Source organism: Ranitomeya imitator, chromosome 2 (assembly GCF_032444005.1).
Source record: "Ranitomeya imitator isolate aRanImi1 chromosome 2, aRanImi1.pri, whole genome shotgun sequence".
NCBI classification, from domain to species: Eukaryota; Metazoa; Chordata; class Amphibia; order Anura; family Dendrobatidae; genus Ranitomeya; species Ranitomeya imitator.
The window spans coordinates 824,212,097-824,226,509 of NC_091283.1; the positions used below are offsets into that span (position 1 = coordinate 824,212,097).

At 51.8% G+C, this 14,413-nt stretch overlaps 1 protein-coding gene across 6 annotated transcripts in view; it reads left to right on the forward strand.

The window, feature by feature from the left end:
* Window positions 1-14,413, forward strand: part of HPS1 (HPS1 biogenesis of lysosomal organelles complex 3 subunit 1) — a 159,729-nt gene that overhangs the window by 70,733 nt on the left and 74,583 nt on the right. For 3 of the 6 annotated variants that reach the window (XR_011318547.1, XM_069754003.1, XM_069753999.1), the window contains exon 2: window positions 9,377-9,615. The exons of 2 other annotated variants lie outside the window; for them this stretch is intronic. The gene's annotated coding sequence lies outside the window, so the exon portion shown is untranslated. Of the gene's footprint in view, window positions 1-9,376; window positions 9,616-13,749; window positions 14,149-14,413 lie in introns of those variants that run through there. One more of the 6 variants, XM_069754001.1, reaches the window with a different exon arrangement.

A 14,413-nucleotide genomic window follows, 5' to 3' on the forward strand; every position in this document is an offset into this window, starting at 1 on the left:
TGTACTGTGCGGACGGGCAGAGGTGAGGGCGGCTGTGCTGTGTATATAGTGTGTACTGTGCGGAGGGAGGTGAGGGCGGCTGTGCTGTGTATATAGTGTGTACTGTGCGGAGGGAGGTGAGGGCGGCTGTGCTGTGTATATATAGTGTGTACTGTGCGGAGGGAGGTGAGGGCGGCTGTGCTGTGTGTGTATATAGTGTGTACTGTGCGGATGGACGGAGGTGAGGGCGGCTGTGCTGTGTGTGTATATAGTGTGCACTGTGTGGACGGAGGGAGGTGAGGGCAGCTGTGCTGTGTGTATATAGTGTATACTGTGCGGACGGACGGAGGTGAGGGCGGCTGTGCTGTGTGTATATAGTGTGTACTGTGCGGACGGAGGGAGGTGAGGGCGGCTGTGCTGTGTGTATATAGTGTATACTGTGCGGACGGACGGACGGAGGTGAGGGCGGCTGTGCTGTGTGTATATAGTGTGTACTGTGCGGACGGAGGGAGGTGAGGGCGGCTGTGCTGTGTATATAGTGTGTACAGTGCGGACGGAGGGAGGTGAGGGCGGCTGTGCTGTGTGTTTATAGTGTGTACTGTGCGGACGGAGGGAGGTGAGGGCGGCTGTGCTGTGTGTATATAGTGTGTACTGTGCGGAGGGAGGTGAGGGCGGCTGTGCTGTGTGTATATAGTGTGTACTCTGCGGAGGGAGGTGAAGGGAGGCTGTGCTGTGTATATAGTGTGTACTGTGCGGACGGACGGAGGTGAGGGCAGCTGTGCTGTGTATATATAGTGTGTACTGTGCGGAGGGAGGTGAGGGCGGCTGTGCTGTGTGTATATAGTGTGTACTGTGCGGAGGGAGGTGAGGGCGGCTGTGCTGTGTGTATATAGTGTGTACTGTGCGGAGGGAGGTGAGGGCGGCTGTGCTGTGTATATAGTGTGTACTGTGCGGAGGGAGGTGAGGGTGGCTGTGTTGTGTGTATATAGTGTGTACTGTGCGGAGGGAGGTGAGGGCGGCTGTGCTGTGTATATAGTGTGTACTGTGCGGAGGGAGGTGAGGGCGGCTGTGTTGTGTGTGTATATAGTGTGTACTGTGCGGAGGGAGGTGAGGGCGGCTGTGTTGTGTGTGTGTATATAGTGTGTACTGTGCGGAGGGAGGTGAGGGCGGCTGTGCTGTGTATATAGTGTGTACTGTGCGGACGGACGGAGGTGAGGGCGGCTGTGCTGTGTATATATATTGTGTACTGTGAGGGCGGCTGTGCTGTGTATATAGTGTGTACTGTGCGGACGGACGGAGGTGAGGGCGGCTGTGCTGTGTATATAGTGTGTACTGTGCGGAGGGAGGTGAGGGCGGCTGTGCTGTGTGTATATAGTGTGTACTGTGCGGACGGACGGAGGTGAGGGCGGCTTTGCTGTGTGTATATAGTGTGTACTGTGCGGACGGAGGTGAGGGCGGCTGTGCTGTGTATATAGTGTGTACTGTGCGGACGGAGGGAGGTGAGGGCGGCTGTGCTGTGTATATAGTGTACTGTGCGGACGGAGGGAGGAGAGGGCGGCTGTGCTGTGTGTATATAGTGTGTACTGTGCGGAGGGAGGTGAGGGCGGCTGTGCTGTGTATATAGTGTGTACTGTGCGGAGGGAGGTGAGGGTGGCTGTGCTGTGTGTATATAGTGTGTACTGTGTGGACGGAGGGAGGTGAGGGCGGCTGTGCTGTGTGTATATAGTGTGTACTGTGCGGAGGGAGGTGAGGGCGGCTGTGCTGTGTATATATAGTGTGTACTGTGCGGAGGGAGGTGAGGGCGGCTGTGCTGTGTGTATATAGTGTGTACTGTGCGGAGGGAGGTGGGGGCGGCTGTGCTGTGTATATATAGTGTGTACTGTGCGGAGGGAGGTGAGGGCGGCTGTGCTGTGTGTATATAGTGTGTACTGTGTGGACGGAGGGAGGTGAGGGCGGCTGTGCTGTGTGTGTATATAGTGTGGACGGAGGGAGGTGAGGGCGGCTGTGCTGTGTGTATATAGTGTGTACTGTGCGGAGGGAGGTGAGGGCGGCTGTGCTGTGTGTATATAGTGTGTACTGTGCGGACGGAGGGAGGTGATGGCGGCTGTGCTGTGTGTATATAGTGTGTACTGTGCGGAGGGAGGTGAGGGCGGCTGTGCTGTGTGTATAGTGTGCACTGTGCGGAGGGAGGTGAGGGCGGCTGTGCTGTGTGTATATATAGTGTGTACTGTGCGGACGGAGGTGAGGGCGGCTGTGCTGTGTGTATATAGTGTGTACTGTGCGGACGGAGGTGAGGGCGGCTGTGCTGTGTGTATATAGTGTGTACTGTGCGGACGTAGGTGAGGGCTGCTGTGCTGTGTATATAGTGTGTACTGTGCGGACGGAGGGAGGTGAGGGCGGCTGTGCTGTGTATATAGTGTGTACTGTGCGGACGGAGGGAGGAGAGGGCGGCTGTGCTGTGTGTATATAGTGTGTACTGTGCGGAGGGAGGTGAGGGCGGCTGTGCTGTGTGTATATAGTGTGTACTGTGCGGAGGGAGGTGAGGGCGGCTGTGCTGCGTGTATATAGTGTGTACTGTGCGGAGGGAGGTGAGGGCGGCTGTGCTGTGTATATATAGTGTGTACTGTGCGGAGGGAGGTGAGGGCGGCTGTGCTGTGTGTATATAGTGTGTACTGTGCGGAGGGAGGTGAGGGCAGCTGTGTATATAGTGTGTACTGTGCGAACGGACGGAGGTGAGGGCGGCTGTGCTGTGTATATATAGTGTGTACTGTGCGGACGGAGGTGAGGGCGGCTGTGCTGTGTGTATAGTGTGTACTGTGCGGAGGGAGGTGAGGGCGGCTGTGCTGTGTGTATATAGTGTGTACTGTGCGGACGGAGGTGAGGGCGGCTGTGCTGTGTATATATAGTGTGTACTGTGCGGACGGACAGAGGTGAGGGCGGCTGTGCTGTGTATATAGTGTGTACTGTGCGGAGGGAGGTGAGGGCGGCTGTGCTGTGTGTATATAGTGTGTACTGTGCGGAGGGAGGTGAGGGCGGCTGTGCTGTGTGTATATAGTGTGTACTGTGTGGACGGAGGGAGGTGAGGGCGGCTGTGCTGTGTGTATATAGTGTGTACTGTGCGGAGGGAGGTGAGGGCGTCTGTGCTGTGTGTATATAGTGTGTACTGTGCGGAGGGAGGTGAGGGCGACTGTGCTGTGTGTATATAGTGTGTACTGTGTGGACGGAGGGAGGTGAGGGCGGCTGTGCTGTGTGTATATAGTGTGTACTGTGCGGAGGGAGGTGAGGGCGTCTGTGCTGTGTATATATAGTGTGTACTGTGCGGAGGGAGGTGAGGGTGGCTGTGCTGTGTGTATATAGTGTGTACTGTGCGGAGGGAGGTGAGGGCGGCTGTGTTGTGTGTATATAGTGTGTACTGTGCGGAGGGAGGTGAGGGCGGCTGTGCTGTGTATATAGTGTGTACTGTGCAGACTGACGGAGGTGAGGGCGGCTGTGTTGTGTGTATATAGTGTGTACTGTGCGGAAGGAGGTGAGGGCGGCTGTGCTGTGTATATAGTGTGTACTGGACGGACGGAGGTGAGGGCGGCTGTGCTGTGTATATAGTGTGTACTGTGCGGAGGGAGGGAGGTGAGGGCGGCTGTGCTGTGTGTATATAGTCTGTACTGTGCGGACGGACGGAGGTGAGGGCGGCTGTGCTGTGTGTATATAGTGTGTACTGTGCGGACGGAGGTGGGGGCGGCTGTGCTGTGTATATAAAGTGTGCACTGTGCGGACGGAGGTGAGGGCGGCTGTGCTGTGTATATAGTGTGTACTGTGCGGACAGAGGGAGGTGAGGGCGGCTGTGCTGTGTGTGTATATAGTGTGTACTGTGCGGACCGAGGTGAGGGCGGCTGTGCTGTGTGTATATAGTGTGTACTGTATGGACGGAGGGAGGTGAGGGCGGCTGTGCTGTGTGTATATAGTGTGTACTGTGCGGAGGAAGGTGAGGACGGCTGTGCTGTGTGTATATAGTGTGTACTGTGCGGAGGGAGGTGAGGGCGGCTGTGCTGTGTGTATATAGTGTGCACTGTGTGGACGGAGGTGAGGGCGGCTGTGCTGTGTGTATATAGTGTGTACTGTGCGGAGGGAGGTGAGGGCGGCTGTGCTGTGTGTACTGTGCGGATGGAGGGAGGTGAGGGCTGCTGTGTGTGCTGTGTGTATATAGTGTGTACTGTGCGGACGGAGGGAGGTGAGGGCGGCTGTGCTGTGTATATAGTGTGTACTGTGCGGAGGGAGGTGAGGGCGGCTGTGCTGTGTGTACTGTGCGGATGGAGGGAGGTGAGGGCGGCTGTGCTGTGTGTATATAGTGTGTACTGTGCGGACGGAGGTGAGGGCGGCTGTGCTGTGTATATAGTGTGTACTGTGCGGAGGGAGGTGAGGGCGGCTGTGCTGTGTGTATATAGTGTGTACTGTGCGGACGGAGGGAGGTGAGGGCGGCTGTGCTGTGTATATAGTGTGTACTGTGGACGGAGGGAGGTGAGGGCGGCTGTGCTGTGTGTATATGTGTTGACGGAGGGAGGTGAGGGCGGCTGTGCTGTGTGTATATAGTGTGTACTGTGCGGAGGGAGGTGAGGGCGGCTGTGCTGTGTGTATATAGTGTGTACTGTGTGGACGGAGGGAGGTGAGGGCGGCTGTGCTTTGTGTATATAGTGTGTACTGTGCGGAGGGAGGTGAGGGCGGCTGTGCTGTGTGTATATAGTGTGTACTGTGCGGATGGAGGGAGGTGAGGGCTGCTGTGCTGTGTATATAGTGTGTACTGTGGACGGAGGGAGGTGAGGGCGGCTGTGCTGTGTGTATATAGTGTGTACTGTGCGGAGGGAGGTGAGGGCGGCTGTGCTGTGTATATATAGTGTGCACTGTGTGGACGGAGGTGAGGACGACTGTGCTGTGTATATATAGTGTGTATTGTGTGGACGGAGGGAGGTGAGGGCGGCTGTGCTGTGTGTATATAGTGTGTACTGGACGGATGGAGGGAGGTGAGGGCGGCTGTGTGTATATAGTGTGTACTGTGCGGAGGGAGGTGAGGGCGGCTGTGCTGTGTGTATATAGTGTGTACTGTGGACGGAGGGAGGTGAGGGCGGCTGTGCTGTGTGTATATAGTGTGGACGGAGGGAGGTGAGGGCGGCTGTGCTGTGTGTATATAGTGTGTACTGTGCGGTGGGAGTTGAGGGCGGCTGTGCTGTGTGTATATAGTGTGTATTGTGTGGACGGAGGGAGGTGAGGGCGGCTGTGCTGTGTGTATATAGTGTGTACTGGACGGATGGAGGGAGGTTAGGGCGGCTGTGTGTATATAGTGTGTACTGTGCGGAGGGAGGTGAGGGCGGCTGTGCTGTGTGTATATAGTGTGGACGGAGGGAGGTGAGGGCGGCTGTGCTGTGTATATAGTGTGTACTGTGGACGGAGGGAGGTGAGGGCGGCTGTGCTGTGTGTATATGTGTGGACGGAGGGAGGTGAGGGCGGCTGTGCTGTGTGTATATAGTGTGTACTGTGCGGAGGGAGGTGAGGGCGGCTGTGCTGTGTGTATATAGTGTGTACTGTGTGGACGGAGGGAGGTGAGGGCGGCGGTGCTGTGTGTATATAGTGTGTACTGTGCGGACGGAGGGAGGTGAGGGCGGCTGTGCTGTGTATATATAGTGTGCACTGTGTGGACGGAGGTGAGGGCGACTGTGCTGTGTATATATAGTGTGTATTGTGTGGACGGAGGGAGGTGAGGGCGGCTGTGCTGTGTGTATATAGTGTGTACTGGACGGATGGAGGGAGGTGAGGGCGGCTGTGTGTATATAGTGTGTACTGTGCGGAGGGAGGTGAGGGCGGCTGTGCGTATATAGTGTGGACGGAGGGAGGTGAGGGCGGCTGTGCTGTGTATATAGTGTGTACTGTGTGGACGGAGGGAGGTGAGGGCGGCTGTGCTGTGTGTATATAGTGTGTACTGTGCGGAGGGAGGTGAGGGCGGCTGTGCTGTGTGTATATAGTGTGTACTGTGTGGACGGAGGGAGGTGAGGGCGGCTGTTCTGTGTGTATATAGTGTGTACTGTGCGGACGGAGGGAGGTGAGGGCGGCTGTGCTGTGTATATATAGTGTGCACTGTGTGGACGGAGGTGAGGGCGACTGTGCTGTGTATATATAGTGTGTATTGTGTGGACGGAGGGAGGTGAGGGCGGCTGTGCTGTGTGTATATAGTGTGTACTGGACGGATGGAGGGAGGTGAGGGCGGCTGTGTGTATATAGTGTACTGTGCGGAGGGAGGTGAGGGCGGCTGTGCTGTGTGTATATAGTGTGTACTGTGGACGGAGGGAGGTGAGGGCGGCTGTGCTGTGTGTATATAGTGTGGACGGAGGGAGGTGAGGGCGGCTGTGCTGTGTTTATATAGTGTGTACTGTGCGGAGGGAGGTGAGGGCGGCTGTGCTGTGTGTATATAGTGTGTACTGTGCGGACGGAGGTGAGGGCGGCTGTACTGTGTGTATATAGTGTGTACTGTGCGGAGGGAGGTGAGGGCGGCTGTGCTGTGTGTATATAGTGTGTACTGTGCGGAGGGAGGTGAGGGCGGCTGTGCTGTGTGTATATAGTGTGTACTGTGCGGACGGAGGTGAGGGCGGCTGTGCTGTGTGTATATAGTGTGTACTGTGCGGTGGGAGTTGAGGGCGGCTGTGCTGTGTGTATATAGTGTGTATTGTGTGGACGGAGGGAGGTGAGGGCGGCTGTGCTGTGTGTATATAGTGTGTACTGGACGGATGGAGGTGAGGGCGGCTGTGTGTATATAGTGTGTACTGTGCGGAGGGAGGTGAGGGCGGCTGTGCTGTGTGTATATAGTGTGGACGGAGGGAGGTGAGGGCGGCTGTGCTGTGTATATAGTGTGTACTGTGGATGGAGGGAGGTGAGGGCGGCTGTGCTGTGTGTATATGTGTGGACGGAGGGAGGTGAGGGCGGCTGTGCTGTGTGTATATAGTGTGTACTGGACGGATGGAGGGAGGTGAGGGCGGCTGTGTGTATATAGTGTGTACTGTGCGGAGGGAGGTGAGGGCGGCTGTGCTGTGTATATAGTGTGTACTGTGCGGAGGGAGGTGAGGGCGGCTGTGCTGTGTGTATATAGTGTGGACGGAGGGAGGTGAGGGCGGCTGTGCTGTGTATATAGTGTGTACTGTGGATGGAGGGAGGTGAGGGCGGCTGTGCTGTGTGTATATGTGTGGACGGAGGGAGGTGAGGGCGGCTGTGCTGTGTATATAGTGTGTACTGTGGATGGAGGGAGGTGAGGGCGGCTGTGCTGTGTATATATAGTGTGTACTGTGCGGAGGGAGGTGAGGGCGGCTGTGCTGTGTGTATATAGTGTGTACTGTGTGGACGGAGGGAGGTGAGGGCGGCTGTGCTGTGTGTATATAGTGTGTACTGTGCGGAGGGAGGTGATGGCGGCTGTGCTGTGTATATATAGTGTTTACTGTGCGGAGGGAGGTGAGGGCGGCTGTGCTGTGTGTGTATATAGTGTGTACTGTGCGGAGGGAGGTGAGGGCGGCTGTGCTGTGTATATAGTTTGTACTGTGTGGACGGAGGGAGGTGAGGGCGGCTGTGCTGTGTGTATATAGTGTGTACTGTGTGGACGGAGGGAGGTGAGGGCGGCTGTGCTGTGTGTATATAGTGTGTACTGGACGGATGGAGGGAGGTGAGGGCGGCTGTGTGTATATAGTGTGTACTGTGCGGAGGGAGGTGAGGGCGGCTGTGCTGTGTGTATATAGTGTGTACTGTGCGGAGGGAGGTGAGGGCGGCTGTGCTGTGTGTATATAGTGTGTACTGTGTGGACGGAGGGAGGTGAGGGCGGCTGTGCTGTGTGTATATAGTGTGTACTGTGCGGACGGAGGGAGGTGAGGGCGGCTGTGCTGTGTATATAGTGTGTACTGTGCGGACGGAGGTGAGGGCGGCTGTGCTGTGTGTATATAGTGTGTACTGTGGACGGAGGGAGGTGAGGGCGGCTGTGCTGTGTGTATATGTGTGGACGGAGGGAGGTGAGGGCGGCTGTGCTGTGTATATAGTGTGTACTGTGCGGAGGGAGGTGAGGGCGGCTGTGCTGTGTGTATATAGTGTGTACTGTGTGGACGGAGGGAGGTGAGGGCGGCTGTGCTGTGTGTATATAGTGTGTACTGTGCGGACGGAGGGAGGTGAGGGCGGCTGTGCTGTGTATATAGTGTGTACTGTGCGGACTGAGGTGAGGGCGGCTGTGTATATAGTGTGTACTGTGCGGACGGAGGGAGGTGAGGGCGGCTGTGCTGTGTGTATATAGTGTGTACTGTGCGGAGGGAGGTGATGGCGGCTGTGCTGTGTATATAGTGTGTACTGTGCGGAGGAAGGTGAGGGCGGCTGTGTATATAGTGTGTACTGTGCGGACGGAGGGAGGTGAGGGCGGCTGTGCTGTGTGTATATAGTGTGCAGCAGTGCTCAAAATGTGCGTAGAAAAAAACCCACAGCTTGTGCGTTAGATCTCCGGAATCTCATTGTGCTGCACTGTGTGTTAAAGGCAGCAAGTACACTGTATAAGGCCATGTGCACACGTTGTGGATTTTGCTGCGGATCCGTAGCAGTTTTCCATGCGTTTACAGTTCAATGTAAACCTATGGGAAACCAAAAACGCTTTGCACATGCTGCGGAAAAAAATGCGTGGAAATGCAGTGGTTTACAGTCCGCAGCATGTCACTTCTTCGTTTTCCGCAGTTGTAAATTCGCGATAAATCCGCAGAGGTTTTCCACTGCGGATTTATCAAATCCGCTGCAGAAAAATCCGCATTGGACCTAAATACATGTGCACATAGCCTAAAGTGAGCAGCAAAAACACCAAATGTGAACGTGCCCTATATGCCAAACCACACAGATACAAAACCGCTATAAAAAGTTGCAAGGCTTAAGGCTATGTGCACACGTTGCGGATTCTCTGCGGATCCGCAGCGTTTTATGTGGTGGAGAAACTCTGCAGATCCGCAATTGATTTACAGTACAATGTAAATCAATGAGAAAAAAAAACAAAACGATGTGCACACTTTGCGGAAAATGCGCTGCGGAAACGCTGCGGTTTAAAAGAAGTAGCATGTCACTTCTTTTTTGTGAATCTGCAGCGTTTTTGTACCCATTCCATTATAGAAAACCGCAGGGGTAAAAAACGCAGCAAATCCGCAAGAAAACAGCAGAAAAAACGCTGTGGAACCGCACAAAAACGCGACAAATCCGCAGGAGAGGCAGAATTCGCACCAGAAATTCCTAAGGCTAATCCGCAACATGTGCACATAGCCTAAAAAGTTTAGTGACAAATTGGAACTGATTCAGTATAACTTTTGTGACTTTTTTTTCCTCTAGATAAAATTGTGATTTTTTTTTTTTTTAGGTCATTTTGGCCGTGGTTTTCCTTATCCAGATGTTTGGGCTGAATTCATCATTTGTTATTTTTAAAGACATTTTTGCACAATTTTAGATTACTGTATATACTCGAGTATAAGCCGACCCCCCCCCCCCCCTAATTTTGCGACAAAAAACTGAGAAAACTTAACCCCTTCATGACCCAGCCTATTTTGACCTTAAAGACCTTGCCGTCTTTTGCAATTCTGACCAGTGTCCCTTTATGAGGTAATAACTCAGGAACGCTTCAACGGATCCTAGCGGTTCTGAGATTGTTTTTTCGTGACATATTGGGCTTCATGTTAGTGGTAAATTTAGGTCAATAAATTCTGCGTTTATTTGTGATAAAAACGGAAATTTGGCGAAAATTTTGAAAATTTCGCAATTTTCACATTTTGAATTTTTATTCTGTTAAACCAGAGAGATATGTGACACAAAATAGTTAATAAATAACATTTCCCACATGTTTACTTTACATCAGCACAATTTTGGAAACAAAATTTTTTTTTGTTAGGAAGTTATAAGGGTTAAAATTTGACCAGCGATTTGTCATTTTTACAACGAAATTTACAAAACCATTTTTTTTAGGCACCACCTCACATTTGAAGTCAGTTTGAGGGGTCTATATGGCTGAAAATACCCAAAAGTGGCACCATTCTAAAAACTGCACCCCTCAAGGTACTCAAAACCACATTCAAGAAGTTTATTAACCCTTCAGGTGCTTCACAGAAGCAGAAGCAGCATGGAAGGAAAAAATGAACATTTAACTTTTTAGTCACAAAAATTATCTTTTAGCAACAATTTTTTTATTTTCCCAATGGTAAAAGGAGAAACTGAACCACGAAAGTTGTTGTCCAATTTGTCCTGAGTACGCTGATACCTCATATGTGGGGGTAAACCACTGTTTGGGCGCACGGCAGGGCTTGGAAGGGAAGGAGCGCCATTTGACTTTTTGAATCAAAAATTGGCTCCACTCTTTAGCGGACACCATGTCACGTTTGGAGAGCCCCCGTGTGCCTAAAAATTGGAGCTCCCCCACAAGTGACCCCATTTTGGAAACTAGACGCCCCAAGGAACTTATCTACATGCATAGTGAGCACTGTGAACCCCCAGGTGCTTCACAAATTGATCCGTAAAAATGAAAAAGTACTTTTTTTTCACAAAAAAATTCTTTTAGCCTCAATTTTTTCATTTTCACATGGGCAACAGGATAAAATGGATCCTAAAATGTGTTGGGCAATTTCTCCTGAGTACACCAATACCTCACATGTGGGGGTAAACCACTGTTTGGGCACATGGTAAGGCTCGGAAGGGAAGGAGCGCCATTTGACTTTTTGAATGAAAAATTATTTCCATCGTTAGCGGACACCATGTCGCGTTTGGATAGCTCCTGTGTGCCTAAACATTGGCGCTCCCCCACAAGTGACCCCATTTTGGAAACTAGACCCCCCAAGGAACTTATTTAGACGCCTAGTGAGCACTTTAAACCCTCAGGTGCTTCACAAATTGATCTGTAAAAATGAAAAAGTACTTTTTTTTCACAAAAAAATTCTTTTCGCCTCAATTTTTTCATTTTCACATGGGCAGTAGGATAAAATGGATCATAAAATGTGTTGGGCAATTTCTCCCGAGTACGCCGATACCTCATATGTGGGGGTAAACCACTGTTTGGGCACTCGGCAGGGCTCGGAAGGGAAGGCGCGCCATTTGACTTTTTGAATGGAAAATTAGCTCCAATTGTTAGCGGACACCATGTCGCGTTTGGAGAGCCCCTGTGTGCCTAAACATTGGAGATCCCCCAGAAATGACCCCATTTTGGAAACTAGACCCCCCAAGGAACTTATCTAGATGCATATTGAGCACTTTAAACCCCCAGGTGCTTCACAGAAGTTTATAACGCAGAGCCATGAAAATAAAAAATAATTTTTCTTTCCTCAAAAATGATTTTTTAGCCTGGAATTTCCTATTTTGCCAAGGATAATAGGAGAAATTGGACCCCAAATATTGTTGTCCAGTTTGTCCTGAGTACGCTGATACCCCATATGTGGGGGTAAACCACTGTTTGGGCGCACGGCAGGGCTCGGAAGGGATGGCACGCCATTTGGCTTTTTAAATGGAAAATTAGCTCCAATCATTAGCGGACACCATGTCACGTTTGGAGAGCCCCTGTGTGCCTAAACATTGGAGATCCCCCAGAAATGACCCCATTTTGGAAACTAGACCCCCAAAGGAACTAATCTAGATGTGTGCTGAGGACTTTGAACCCCCAAGTGCTTCACAGAAGTTTATAACGCAGAGCCATGAAAATAAAATAAAAAAATTATTTTCTCAAAAATGATCTTTTAGCCTGCAATTTTTTATTTTCCCAAGGGTAACAGGAGAAATTTGACCCCAAAAGTTGTTGTCCAGTTTCTCCTGAGTACGCTGATACTCCATATGTGGGGGTAAACCACTGTTTGGGCACATGCCGAGGCTCGGAAGTGAAGTAGTGATGTTTTGAAATGCAGACTTTGATGGAATGCTCTGTGGGCGTCACGTTGCGTTTGCAGAGCCCCTGATGTGGCTTAACAGTAGAAACCCCCCACAAGTGACCCCATTTTGGAAACTAGACCCCGAAATGAACTTAACTAGATGTGTGGTGAGCACTTTGAACCCCCAAGTGCTTCATAGAAGTTTATAATGCAGAGCCGTGAAAATAATAAATACGTTTTCTTTCCTCAAAAATAATTATTTAGCCCAGAATTTTTTAATTTTCCCAAGGGTAACAGGAGAAATTTACCCCAATATTTGTTGTCCAGTTTCTCCGGAGTACGGTGATACCCCATATGTGGGGTAAACCACTGTTTGGGCACACGTTGGGGCTCGGAAGTGAAGTAGTGACGTTTTGAAATGCAGACTTTGATGGAATGCTCTGCGGGCGTCACGTTGCGTTTGCAGAGCCCCTGATGTGCCTAAACAGTAGAAACCCCCCACAAGTGACCCCATTTTGGAAACTAGACCCCGAAAGGAACTTATCTAGATGTGTGGTGAGCACTTTGAACCCCCAAGTGCTTCATAGAAGTTTATAATGCAGAGCCGTGAAAATAATAAATACGTTTTCTTTCCTCAAAAATAATTATTTAGCCCAGAATTTTTTATTTTCCCAAGGGTAACAGGAGAAATTGGACCCCAATAGTTGTTGTCCAGTTTCTCCTGAGTACGCTGATACCCCATGTGTGGGGGTAAACCACTGTTTGGGCACACGTCGGGGCTCAGAAGGGAAGTAGTGACTTTTGAAATGCAGACTTTGATGGAATGGTCTGCGGGCGTCACATTGCGTTTGCAGAGCCCCTGGTGTGCCTAAACAGTAGAAACCCCCCACAAGTGACCACATTTTAGAAACTAGACCCCCCAAGGAACTTATCTAGATATGTGGTGAGCACTTTGAACCCCCAAGTGCTTCACAGACGTTTACAACGCAGAGCCGTGAAAATAAAAAATCATTTTTCTTTCCTCAAAAATGATGTTTTAGCAAGCATTTTTTTAGATTCACAAGGGTAACAGGAGAAATTGGACCCCAGTAATTGTTGCGCAGTTTATCCTGAGTACACTGATACCCCATATGTGGGGGTAAACCACTGTTTGGGCACACGTCAGGGCTCGGAAGTGAGGGAGCACCATTTGACTTTTTGAATACGAGATTGGCTGTAATCAATGGTGGCGCCATGTTGCGTTTGGAGACCCCTGATGTGCCTAAACAGTGGTAACCCCTCAATTCTACCTCCAACACTAACCCCAACACACCCCTAACCCTAATCCCAACTGTAGCCATAACCCTAATCACAACCCTAACCACAACCCTAATTCCAACCCTAACCCTAAGGCTATGTGCCCACGTTGCGGATTCGTGTGAGATATTTCCGCACCATTTTTGAAAAATCCGCGGGTAAAAGGCACTGCGTTTTACCTGCGGATTTTCCGCGGATTTCCAGTGTTTTTTGTGCGGATTTCACCTGCGGATTCCTATTGAGGAACAGGTGTAAAACGCCGCGGAATCCGCACAAAGAATTGACATGCTGCGGAAAATACAACGCAGCGTTTCCGCGTGGTATTTTCTGCACCATGGGCACAGCGGATTTGGTTTTTCATATGTTTACATGGTACTGTAAACCTGATGGAACACTGCTGCGAATCCGCAGCGGCCAATCCGCAGCCAAATCCGCACAGTGTGCACATAGCCTAATTCTAAAGGTATGTGCACACTGCGGAAAAAGCTGCAGATCCGCAGCAGTTTCCCATGAGTTTACAGTTCAATGTAGACCTATGGGAAACAAAAATCGCTGTACACATGCTGCGGAAAAACTGCACGGAAACGCAGCGGTTTACATTCCGCAGCATGTCACTTCTTTGTGCGGATTCCGCAGCGGTTTTACAACTGCTCAAATAGAAAATCGCAATTGTAAAACCGCAGTGAAATGCGCAGAAAAAAACGCGGTAAATCCGCAGCGGTTTAGCACTGCGGATTTATCAAATCCGCAGCGGAAAAATCCGCAGAGGACCAGAATACGTGTGCACATACCGAAACCCTAGCCCTAACCCTACCCCTAGCCCTAGCCCTACCCCTAGCCCTACCCCTAGCCCTACCCCTAGCCCTACCCCTAGCCCTACCCCTAGCCCTACCCCTAGCCCTACCCCTAACCCTACCCCTAACCCTACCCCTAACCCTATTTTTGGAAGATGGCGGCGCCCAGGGAGAAGACGGACGGGACCCCGGCAGGATCGGTAAGTATGATGGGGTGGGGGGGACCACGGGGGGGGGGGGGGGAATCGGAGCACGGGGGGGAATAGGAGCGCGGCAGGCGTGGAACGGAGCACGGGGGGCGTGGAACGGAGCACGGGGGGGCTGGAACGGAGCACGGGGGGTGGAACGGAGCACGGGGGGGGTGGTGGATCGGAATGCAGGGGGGGTGATTGGAGCACGGGGGGGTGATTGGAGCATGGGGGGAGCGGACAAGAGCACGGGGGGGGAGCGGAGCACTGGATGGAG